This window comes from Arachis ipaensis, chromosome B10, assembly GCF_000816755.2.
Source record: "Arachis ipaensis cultivar K30076 chromosome B10, Araip1.1, whole genome shotgun sequence".
NCBI lineage: Eukaryota > Viridiplantae > Streptophyta > Magnoliopsida > Fabales > Fabaceae > Arachis > Arachis ipaensis.
This window is the reverse complement of record NC_029794.2, coordinates 109,339,492-109,351,073: the sequence shown is the minus strand read 5'-3', so window position 1 is coordinate 109,351,073 and position 11,582 is coordinate 109,339,492.

Below are 11,582 nucleotides of genomic sequence, written 5' to 3'. Positions count from 1 at the left end.
TTTTGGTCGACTTCGACAGGTGATGTCGAAATGTGCTTGCATCAAGATCTCAAGTATTGGGGAGTAGATACAATTCTTCTAAAAAAAGAGTGAACTCGATCTAAAAATTATTTAATTAATGTTAAGACAGTTTATCTTGATATTGCTAATGGTAAACTTATGACAAACATCAAAGAAGTTAAAAAAAGAAGAAGATGAAAGCGTAAAAAGTTTTTTAAAATAAAGTGATAATAAAACGAAAAGAAAGCAAATAACAATAAATGCAATAAGAAGCAAAAGAAAATAAATTAAAGATTGACTTTTGACACTTGCATGTATTTGCACTCCATGTTCTTCTGTTGTATTGCAGATATTGAAAATTTTATGAGTTTAGATGATGATTTAATGTTCTTGAGTGAAGTCTTGCACATTTTCTGAATTTCTATTATTTATAGACCATGAATTTAATTGACCATGAAGCATGTCATCCACGATCCCACTTCCTCCTTTTTCTCAGCCACGACTTTACCTTGACCGAAAAATCTTTATCTCAAAATTTTGACAACTACGTCTTTCTTAGTCTCTAAGTACTAGCTTGTTCCTCAACTTTCTCTCCCATGTTCCCATTTTCAGCTTTAAGATCGGATTAAGCTTTTGATATTTCGAAGGAGATCACCAATTACCTTTCGATTTCGACATATTTGTACCTTCTTCCATCGACTCCAACTTACCTAATTCCGTTCTTGCAGTCAAAACACTACTTTGATGATTGAAGTTATTGATAGTAAAAAAAATCTATTTTTTGTACTAACAAATAATAATAATAATAATAATAATAATAATAGTAGTAGTAATAGTAGTAGTAGTGAATATCCAAATTTGTTTCTAAAAAATTTTAAATTGAAGACTTAAAATTTATTAAAAACTAAATATCTAGTAATAATAACGATGCCTTATAGCTTCATCAATCGACATATCTATATATCCATCGAGAAAACGTTTACCGGTTAAAACCGCCCCTAAAATTCTTTTCTTGTACCTAAAGAAAGAACTAGCTAGTTCCCATTCTGATCCTACTAATATATAAGTTGTTTAATTACTTATTGTTAATTCAACATTTTCTTGTTTTTCATTTGAAATGAAACAGCTGGATGGAAACGAGATTCACAAATTACTAATGGTCAAAGAGAAATAAAATCAGAAAAAGAAAATTAAAAATTAGTAAAATTTATTATGTTTAGACATTATTTTTAATTATCAGTCAAATTTTTTTATTTTAATAATTTAATAATATATTTTTAACTCATATTTTTAAATATTAATAACTAATTATAAATAAAAATAATAAATTCTACTAATTATTTAATATTTCTCATCAATTTAACCACATGATCAAGTTGCCGTGCATAAATATAACTATATAAGTAGTTAATAATTATAGTACGTAATTTTCAACAAGGGAAGGCTTAACGCGGTTTCGTTGCTAAGCAAGAAAAAAAATGAAGGGTGAGACGTGAGGGTGAATTAAAGGGATGATGTGACACTAAACATTACATATTCTATACTTTTATTCTAAACATTACATATTCCACAGTCTCCACCCTCTCCGCACTACATGCGCCGGATTTTGCCCATTGATTTTCTTAGGTAACAAATTTATTTAACTTAATAATGTATATATGCAATTATATATTATAAGATAAGAAGATTTATTTTTTAATCTAATTTTTTATAATCTTTTAAAAATATAATTATTTATATATTTTCTCTCATCAATTTAAATTTTTTTAAAAAAATTTATAATATGATATCAAAATTTTAATGATTATGTTATTTAGATTATTTTTTGTTAGTTTAATATTGATGATAATTAATTATAATAGAAGTACATAAGGAATATATAAAATTTTTTACTTTTATATTTTTTTCATTCATGAAAAATTATAAAAAAATGAGAAGAAATGATTTTTTTTTCTCTCTTAACTTTCACTTTTTTTTCTCTCTCTTCTGGTTTATCAAACTATTAAAATCACACCTTGAATAGTTTAGGATATGAGATTTTTTTCATTGTGCAGTGAGTATGGAGAGTAACCAAGTTGTGAATCAAATTAAAAAGTTGTAAATTACCAATAGTTGTCAATGACGCCGTTTTCTTTTTTTTTTTTCTTTCATTTTTTCTTTGAGAATAGAGTTTGATGAGAGGCTATTTCGCAAGATTCTTTTTTGGTGAACATAGCTGTTCCGATCAACGAATTGGAAGGAAGAAAAATATCTAAATCCATATTATTCTGTAATTCATTGATTTGGTAAGCAGATCTTGGAGTAGTGGTTTTGACAACCAGAGTAATGCCAGTCTCCTCTAGAGAAAATCTAGGTAGTAGAAATCGTAGAGCTACAATGACATGCTCTCATTGGAACAAGCAAGACTACACAGAAAATGTGTGCTATAGAAAAAGTATGGGTACTCCTCCCATTTTCTCCCATTTCCAGCAACGGCAGCAACATAATACCACAATCAGTCACGTGATCACGGAGGAGCATGATGATATATTCAGTGACAAACAATCCCAACTCAATTGTGTTCAAGAAAGCATTGGAATATCAAGTTCTGAGTGAGAGCAAATATTTGCTTTGTTAGAGTTGATCAAAGACAAAAGTGTGCAACAACAATCTCATAATACAAACAAAATTTTGACTAATTCCATTCAGACCTCCACTCCAAGTAAAACCATTGCATTACATTTTAATGCAAGAATTATGAGCATTATCGCTCCAAAATCTGCACTATGGGTCATTGACTCCAGTGCAACAGATCATCAGGTGACTTTCAACTTAAAAAATTTTACAAACTTTTAAAATATTGTTCCAATCAATGTGATATTGTCAAATGGGACTAAAACTATCAACATCATCATTGGCATAATCACATTCTCCAAAAAAAATTTTCTCAAAAATATTTTGTACATTCCTTCTTTTGATTTTAGACTGATTTCTGTGTCAAAATTAACCTCAAACTTACATTGTCAACTGTTAATCGATGATAAGTGTTGTAAGATACAAGATCGATTCACATTCAAGATGATTGGCATTGCTAAGTGTTGAGAAGGGTTATATACAATGAGTAGAGAACCGGAATTCTCTCACTTTCTCCCTTCTCCAACAAAGCAAGCTTCATTGGCAGCAACTACGACTACTACTCATCCCACAACACTTTCATACACTGAGCACAACAGCATTTGGCATCTTAGAGTAGGACACATACCAATGCATAAATTGAATTTACTGAAGAAATATTTTTCTCGTATAGATTGTATTATTTCAAAACTTCCTTGTGACTCATATCATTTTGCAAAACAAAAGAAATTATCTTTTGATCTTAGTACAACTGAAATAAAAGATTGTTTTGAGTTAGTTCATATGGATATCTGGGTCCCATTTCGGTCCCTTCCAATAAAAGACATAGGTATTTTGAATTTTTTTTTATGAAAACCAAATCTGAAACATCACAATTGGTTATTAATTTTGTGAATTTTGTCAGAGTACAATTTAAAAAAACAAGTTAAGTGTATAAAGATTGACAATGGGCTAAAATTCACTCTAAAATCCTTTTTTACATCAACTGGCATTTTACACCAAACTTCTTGTGTAGAAATACCAAAACAAAATGGGATTGTAAAGCCAAAATACCAGCACATTTTAGGTGTTGCTAAACACTATTATTTCAATCAGGAATTCCACATCGTTTTTGGCAATATACCGTTGTTCACGCTATTCACCTAATTAATAGACTACCCAGCACTAAACTGGATAATGTTAGTCCTTATAAGCTTTTGAATGGTAACTTACCTAACCTTTCATATTTAAGAGTATTTGGTTCTCTTGCATATGCCTCTACGTTAACAAATTCAAGAACAAAATTAGACCCAAGAGCCAGAAAAATAGCTTTTCTCGGTTTTAAACTAGGAACAAAGGATTTTCGACTTATTGATTTAAAATCAAAAGAAATTTTTATATCTAGAAATGTAACTTTCTATGAAACTCATTTTACATTTTCACATTCCACTAACACCGACATTCCTATGGTATCCACTCGTACTCCACAATGCATTAATCTTTTTCAATATGATACAATATCCACACATCATTTGCAAACACCCATACATACCACACTCTTCAAATGAACATTTCTCATAGCACTAGATCCGATATCTCTTATGTTGTGAGACGTTTGAGCCAGTTTTTGGACTGTGTAACTACTTCTCATCTACAGGCTGCTTTTCGCGTACTCTGATGTTTAAAAGGCAGACCTGCAACTGGTCTATTCTTTTCCTCTACTTCTAATCTGCATCTCACCGGATTTGCCGATGCTGACTGGGCTATTATTGCTTCATGTTTGGAAACTCTCTCGTTAGCTAGAAGAGTAAAAAGTAAATTACAGTTGCCAAGTCTTATACAGAAGTTGAATATAGGTCTCTTGCTGTTGCCACTTGTGAAGCTAGTTGGTTATCTTTTTTAAAAGATTTCATTGGTTTGCCGTTTCAAAAGCCTATCATACTATTCTGTGATAACCAGTCAACCATTCACATTGCCAATAATATCATTTTTCATGAAAGAACCAAACACGTGGACTGCCACATGGTTTGTGAAAAGTATTTGTCTGGTCTCATTCATCTTATGCTAGTTCGTTCCAAAGACCAACTTACTGATTTTCCTCTTCCACCGAATCCTTTTCTTATTAATATTTTCCAACTAAGATTGTTAGATTTATACAATTCTTGAGGGAGGATGTTACCTAAAATATTTTTTTATTAGTTCTACGTTGATGGTAATTAATTATAGTAGGAGTATATAAAGAATACATAAGGTTTTTCACTTTTCTGTTTTTTTATTCATTAAAAATTAACAAAAATGAAGAACTATTTTTTCTTCCTCTCTCAACTTTAACTCTTTCTCTCTTTCTTTTGGTTTGTCAAACCATTAACATCACAGCTTGAATAGCTTAGGACATGAGATTTTTTTCAGACCAAATAGTCCAAAATTTGATTTTTGTTATTCCAAAAAATATTTAATATAAGTTATTTTTTTATTTAAAATAAAAACAAAATAAAATTTTAACAAGTGCTTTCAATTTTTAAACTATAATTTTATATTAAGGACAAAACAGAAATAGAAAAGGCATATGCTACTTCCATGTGGATGTTCCTATTTTGTCTGCACCATTAATGTATTTGCATAATAGAATAATAATGCTATTTCTAACGAACATAATTTATCAAACAATCTTAATAAAACAATTCAACTACTCCAATAATATATAGTATGCATTGTTTTATTTATTCTCTTTCTTTATTATGGTTTTGCATACACATATTGTATAGAGTTTAAAATCTCATCTTTGTAAAAGAAATGAAGTCATTACATTCTAAGATTGTCTTGCTTAATTAGTGCATGTATATGGTGTATATGAAGTATGCATCAATTTACCAGAACAAACCAAATGGCTTTCGATTTTATATTGATCTTTATACTACTATTGTTTCATATTAATATATACACGAATCTTCTACATTAACGATTAGTTTAGTAATTTAGTTGTTGAAATTTCTCGTGTGCGCTTGCTACTGACAAGAACATAAAACGTTGTAATTTATTGTGTGGAATGTATTAGTTCTTTATCCATCCAATTGAAGAGCATTATATTAGAGGACGTAGTTTTTGTCCCCACAGAAATTAGTCAAAATGAAGCACATGCTTCACTCACTGTTCCAAACTGCAAAATGCTAAATGCCAATACTTAGAGGTAACCAACCATATTGTTGCCTTGTGTATTATTATATAGAAAAAATGACACTTTTCTTTTTATAAGATTAAAATAATATACATTTTAGTTTATTTAACTAAAATACTTNTCATTTTTAATATTTTATCAATCACTACAAAAAAAATGATGAATACCGTCGGATTATAAACCTCGTTAGTAATCAGTTACCGTCAGATTTTTTCGTCCGACGGTAATTACCATCAGATTTTGCAACAGATTACCAATCCCAAAAAATTATTTGGTTACCAGGCAGATTTTTTCGACGGCAACGTTGGCACCACAATATCCTTTTTTCACATTATTACAGTCGGATTATTCCCTTGGTAAATTCGACAGTAATGTCAATTTTAAAAAAAAATTTGTGATGCAATTTTGTTTTTAATTTTTCTTTTTAATTTTAATTTTTTATTTAAACTTATTTTTCACACAATTAGTGGTCAAATTATAAATAATACAAACCAATTATGTAATATTAAATATCAAATGTTCAAATAAATGAAAAGTCAGATAAATCAAATATAATGAAACAGTAAAACAAAGCTCTAATCACTAAAGATCCTGGTAGTCGTCATCGTTATCGTCTCCGTGGTCCTGCTGAGGCGGCGGTGATATTTATGTCCCACCAGCAACACCGCTACCACTGGCACACATCTGAGCCTGGTACACTGCCATCTGCTGCTCCATGTAAGAACCGCAACTAATCAATCGGTTAATTAAACGATTATATTGCTCACGTTACGTTCCGAAAAGTTAGAGTGAGAATTTGAGGATTTAAATATGATTTTTGGACTCAGTAGGTCTTTCTGTGAAAAACCGTGAAAAATCGCGAACCGACAGTTGAACCGGTTGAACCGATTCAAGTCTGCCCAGTACTGTGCGAGGGAAAGTGAAAACAGTAGAAAACCTTAGAAAAATATTAGAGGTCGAAAACCGGGCGTTAATTTTAAAGGTTTGGCCCGAAGTTAGCCAAACAGGCTAAAAACGTTAACGGGTTGGACCGGGCCCAAGTTGGGCCCAAGCCCAACATATATAAGGGTTCATTAATGAACCCAAACACCCATAACACACAAACAAACACACTCACACAGCTGAGAAGGAGAAGAAGAGAACCTCCATTTTTACTATTCACTTCAATCTTCCCAAGCTCATATCTTGAGCTACAGAGCTCCGATTGCCGCACTGTTTACGGCTACGCGTTCCTTGTGAAGAGCTCTACAGAACCCATATAAGAAGCTGGTAAGTAAAGCTGGAATCCCTCTCAGTTCTTCTCCTCAAAGTTTTGAGTTTTAGGATTTTTGGCTAAGTGAGTTTTTGTGATTTTGGATGTTTGGGTTCACTCTAATCCTTACTTAGCATTGGGTTTTGGCTTCCAAAGCTATTGAGAAAGGTAAGAGCTTTTGAACCTTTGTGAGATTATGTTTATGTTGAACCCTAGGTTGATTTGTGGTGATTTATATGTATATAGCTTGATTATTGTGAGTTTGGAGCTTGTTGGTGCTTGTTGGAGTACATTGGTGGTTGGATTGTGGTTGAAAGCTTATTTGGTGCTCATTTTGGGTTTTAGTGCATATAGAGAATCGGCCAAGGTATGGTTTCAGTTTTCTCTATGTAGTATATATTATTCATGGACACTTAGGCTAGTGACCTATAGGATAGGTATGAATTATAATGGTTGATGAGTTGTAAATATTGATGTATGATGATTTATTGTGAATTGGTGGTGATATGGTAATGATGATTGATTTTGTGAATTTAAAAAGTGAATTGTGATAATATGCGTGATGTTGGAATTGATGAATTAGTAAAGTGGTTGGAAAATGTGAAAGAAGTTTGATTAGAATGTGTTATATGTGATATATTGATGTTGAGAAGGAGGAGGATGAAATGTGAAGGAAAATGTGGTAAGATAGGTGTAGTATAACAAAGAGGGTAGATTTTGATGAGAAATGGAATTTGGAATTATTTGGTATGGTTTTGATTGTGTTTTATGAGAAGTTGTGGAAATTGTGAACTTGGGTAAAAGTTAGTTTTCGATGAACTTTGTTCGATCATAACTTTTTCCTCGATTTTCAAAATTGATTGGAATTTATTTGAAATTAAAGCTTACTGAAAACCCTTCAATTTGATATAAAGTTTGTAAAATTTGGAATTTGTAGAGGAAGTTATGATCATTCAAAATTGGTATTAAAAATCAGAAATTCTACAAAGTTGCAGAATTTCAGGATTTCTGATATGTGCGCACGCACAGCCTTGTGCGGACGCACAACCCTGCAAAAATCTTGATCTGTACGGACGCACAAACCTGTGCGCACGCACAGGCAGGGAAATACGTTCTTCTTGCAGCGTTAGCATAGCTTGTGCGCGTACACATCAATAAAGAATTGCGACCTGTGCAGACGCACAACCCTGTGCGCACGCACAAGTCGGGAAGGGTCATTTATTGGGGGTGCTAGCACGCCCTGTGCGAGTAAACAGATTTTGCAAATTTTGACACATGTGTGTATGCACACCCCTGTGTGGCCGCACACGCCCTGTTTCTCAAAATTTTCCTTGTTTTCAACTATTCTACCTTCCCAACAAGGTTGTAAGCTTCTATAACACCATTTTAAGACTCTTGGGCCTAGTTTTGAATATTTAAAACATGGGAAAGAATTTAATGGATTTTGGATGATATTATTTGAAAAACTTAGAAGATGGAGGTCTAGGTTTCGGGTGTACTGGGATGGTTTGATGGTATGTGACGAATGGTTGATGTATGAGATGCGAATTGAGGAACTGATGAGTTCGAAATAGAAATGTGAATTGACAGTGGTTGCGATGAGTCGAGGACTCAAAATGGTGATGAGGAATCACTGTTATATTGAAAATGTTTTCTGAAAAACCATTGAACTACTATTTTATATTGAGATTATGAGACGCTATGCGCCCGACAGGGGCGTGTGGTTGATTCCCGCCTGTCGAGGTAGCGGCGGCGACGTAAGGGCGGTGGTTCGTCCCGCTTGCACTTAGATGCGAGGTCGGTGGCAAGAGTATCTCGCTCGCATCTCTTCGGATCATCAGAGTTTGCAGGCACAAAACCCTGGACAATGATCCGAGCACTATATCTCAGAGGTTCCCAATAATGATTCCGAAGGGCGAAATCTCTATGGAGATGTGTCGGGTTGGCAGTTGAACCGACAATGTGATATCACAGCCAGTAGGACAAGCATTCATCATATGCATTTTCTATCTGTTTGTATGCTTTGACTACTTGAAATGTCTTGCCTATTTGTATAACATGCCTAATTGCTATTTAAATTAATTGCCTTATATGCTTCTACTTGTGTTTTACTTGCATTGTATATTATCTGTGTTTTCTACTGGGATTGAGGAGGTTCGGAAGGCGGTGATGATTGGATCGCATGGTGGGTCAGTTGGTGAAGGCTATGGGACAGCGGTGTTTGGTTAGAGTAGAAATCCCCTAAGATAAATTACCCAGTTTATTTATATTAAGGTTTATATAATTATGCTTAACTGTTTTAGTATGCCTTAAGTTTGAATCTTGTGATGGATATGGAGCTTAGGATTGCCTTTGGCATCCCGGTGTCTTATATCCTACATCACTGGGTACTGTTACCATACTGAGAACTTCCGGTTCTCATACCATATCTCTGTTATATTTTTCAGATGCAGGTCACAACCCATCTCGGTGAGTTGTTTGGTTGGTGACAGAAGCGGAGGATCCGGATATCTTTTGAGTCTTTTTGGCTTACTTTGTATATGTCTCTCACTTTTGTATTTTGTTTTGCCTAGAGGCTTGTATTTGAGAGAACAAAACACGTATAAGCTGTTTTTACTGCCAGGTTTTGTATGTCTGTATATATGGCTAGCCGGCTTAAACTCTGCGGGGGCTAGTTTCTTTTGATATTATATACTTATCTTTTGTTAAACTGTATCTATTTCTTGTGCTTTAAGTTAGGAGCTTCGTTAGCACGTTTTGCACTTTTTAAATCTTGTTTTGAGCTATATTCTTCATCGGGCTTCTAGATTATATTAATCCTTTCTATATATTATATGTATGAGCTTAGAACTGTCATAATCTCTGATTAACCTTTGCTTTACGATACGAGGTAAAGCTTAGGCTAATCGTCTTCGTGAGCCTGAGGGATGCACCGATTGTACTTCATTGCATACTCTGGGTCATTTTTTCATGCTATTTAGGTTATCTACTTGATATTTCATAGCATGCTTATTTGTAAGTGCCTGTCTAGAGATAATTGAAACACTAGAATTTTGATATTGAGACTGATCACCTTGATATCGACCGTTTGGTGTAGACAGGAAACCCAATGGCCACTCGCGGACGAGGTCGAGCACGTACACGAGAAAGTAGGGATGAGCAACCAGCTAATAACCAAGCCAAGTTCATGGCGGCGATGACGAATCTGGTGAACACCATGGAAGCGAATGCTGCTGTGACTCTGCAAGCTGTGCAGAGGTTAGCTCAACCGGCCAGAAGCGGAAACGAAAATGGAGAAGGTGTTGAAGGCAACTTGAGAGGTGTTCCGAGAACTCTAGCTGCTTTTCGGAAAGTTGACCCGCCGGTTTTCACTGGTTCAACAAACAATACTGAAACAAACAACTGGTTCCAAGCTGTGGAGCGTGCATTGCTAACTCAACATGTACTGTATGACCAGTTCGTAGAGCATGCAGCTTATCAACTAGTGGGAGAAGCTCAGCAATGGTAGCGAGGAGAGCGCCGAATACTACACCAACAGAACGTGAGCATTACTTGGGCGTTATTCAGGGAAGATTTCTACAAGAAGTACTTTTTTGAGTCAATAAAGGAGGTCAGAGAGTTGGAGTTCTTACAGCTGAAGTAAGGGTTCATGACTATAGCTGAATACACTAGTAAGTTTGAGGAACTTTGTAAGTTCTCGAGAAAAAGTTAGGGTGCCCCTGAGTCCTATGAAGGCTGGAAATGCGTTAAATACGAAGTAGGGCTGAGGGAAGATATCAGAGGTGTCGTGGCTCCATTGAAGATTAGGAGATTCTCTGAATTGGTGGACAAGGTGAGGGTTGTCAAAGAATATGCAAGGACGGTAGCCCCGTCAAGGGACACTCATGAAGGAAACTCTAGTAGGGAATGCGATGATTTCCTCAGACCAAAGGGACAAAACTTCAAGAAAGATGGACATACTCCTCAGCATCTGCAAGGTCAAGGGAACCTCAAAAAGGGACAACAAAGCCCAGTTTCATCAGGCAAAAGGAAATAGTCGATGCTATGCTTGTGGGAAACCTGGACATATATCTAAGTATTGTCACCGCAGGAGGAACCGAGATGAGGGTCAGAATCAACAGTCAGGCCGTGTGCCAACTGATAAGACGAGAATTTATCGTTGATCTAGAATTTCAAAATATAAAATTCCAACGTTGAAAGTATAGTCTAAATCAACAATTAATTCCCAAATCAAATGTCAATCCAAAGGATATCACAATCAAAACACAATATATTAACCGAGAGTATTTAGCTTTCGGGTCGTTCTTCCCTAGGAGTAGCAATGAAATGTCATGTTATTGGCTATGCGAGAGAGCATGAGGGATTGGGAATGAAAGCAAGAGATGTAAATAGCAAGAAATTAAAGTGCAAGAAGGTAACTTAGCATGCAAGAAAGTAAATAGCAAGAAAGTAAATGAACATGCAAGAAATTAAAGGAAAGCAAGTAAAGGTAATGCAAGGAATGTAAATGGCAACTCTTAGCAAGAATTGGTTTAGGATTCCTATCCTAGTTGTGGACCACAA